The following is a 1590-nucleotide window of genomic DNA, read 5'->3' on the forward strand; positions in this document are numbered from 1 at the left end:
CTTTGAATTGGGACAGCCTTCGGCGCGCCGCTGTGACGTAATCGGCCTTGAAATGCGTACTTTAAGGCTGCAGACCCTGAATTGGGATACAGCCCATATGCACCTTGTTTCTCTTCCTCATCTTTGATTGGGTGTGGTGCTTGCCCTTAATTGCACTCACCTGTCACTCATTATATAAGGACTGCACTCACCTACACCTCACTCTTTCTTCACACATGGGGCAGCATTTGAGGTGAGTTTCTATTTGAGTTTCCTGAGTTCATGTATTATTTTGAGTTACTTAAATCATACTTTATTTCCTTTCAGAGATGGCAGTCCATGTGTGTCTTTCCTTTTGCTCATTATTCAATAAAACGGAAAAACCTGCAAGTGATTGCTGACTGTTCATTCTCATCCTGACCGGATGAGCCTATGATGGTAACAATCTCCAACCTCCTCTGAACCTTTCTCCAAAACAGCTTCACTTCGCTTTTCCAGATGTTTTCACATCTATTAATATTTATGTTCATAGAATGTTCCTAGTTTATAAATGTGCATTATTTGGACAGACACTAGATACCAGGAACCTCACCAATTCCATCTGGCTCAAGACAACATAAGGCTGGAAACTGGAAACTCGTTGGTGTATGAAGAGAAAGCCGGTGCTCCGATCTCGGAGTTCTGACGTTGGGATTTCTTTGGACTCTGCGCTCTTTGTTGCTATGCATTCAGCAGCTCTTCCTCCTCAGGTGATCTATAAATACTTTAAGTCTGCAGCCAACTCGTTATTTTACCTTCAGCTTCTGAAGCATCACCTCTTTTAACTCACTCCTTCTCTTAAATTTAGATTCCTTCTGTCCTCCCTTTCCTTTCTCTTCCTCCCTCCCACTCCCACTGTTGTTCCAGATCAATATAGCATTAACCTTTACTCTCCCCTCTTTAACCTTTTCTTGGTGGTTGTGCAGGTGTATAATGTGATTACTCCCAGCGGGGCTCTGTGTGAGATGAACATGGACTCTGATCAGACTTATCTTGCTGCGGAGCGGGTGGATGTTCATGGTGGAAGTAGACATAAGCATTTTCCCTGCTGCTGTTTAAGTGGATCACACCGATGCCTTTTGAAGTTCAGAGACGGAAACGTAAATTAACAGTGCAGTGAGAGGAAGCACAAATTCAGTGTCAAAGCATTTCTGAAGAAATGCTTTGAGTCTTCATATTCTCAGGCATTTTCACCATTAAACCTCCAAGAATGAGCACAGGGATCAGGAAACCCCCACTATCAACATGTAGAGCTGAAATTATCCAGTAACACATCAGCATCATCACTTGCACACCTGTGTTGTGCAGTCTAATACCAAACAGCAGCGCCAGCATTCAGGCTGCATGAAAACCCAGTGACGAGGGGCGATTTACTCTCTCATTTCCTCTTTATCATTGAAGTTTTTGGATATGAACATTTACGTCTGGCTGGTTTCAGTAATATTATGGGAACTCTTGCATGAGATCCCCTTTGGTAGATTCACAGCAGATATCATGTTGATATCGACCCTGTCAGAGCTCTAGTTCAGCAGCATTTTACATTCAGCTGTGGCGAATCCCACAGATTCAAAA

The 1590-nt window shown here is 43.1% G+C and overlaps 1 long non-coding RNA gene across 1 annotated transcript; it reads left to right on the plus strand.

Moving 5' to 3' along the window:
• The first annotated feature begins 279 nt into the window (after positions 1-279).
• On the plus strand, positions 280-1590 carry LOC120729386. Its single transcript, XR_005694925.1, has 3 exons — positions 280-417; positions 549-728; positions 945-1590. It is a non-coding gene; the product is annotated as an uncharacterized LOC120729386 (long non-coding RNA).

The sequence above is a fragment of the Simochromis diagramma genome, unplaced genomic scaffold, assembly GCF_900408965.1.
Source record: "Simochromis diagramma unplaced genomic scaffold, fSimDia1.1 OVJJ01000293.1, whole genome shotgun sequence".
In the NCBI taxonomy this organism is placed as follows: Eukaryota; Metazoa; Chordata; class Actinopteri; order Cichliformes; family Cichlidae; genus Simochromis; species Simochromis diagramma.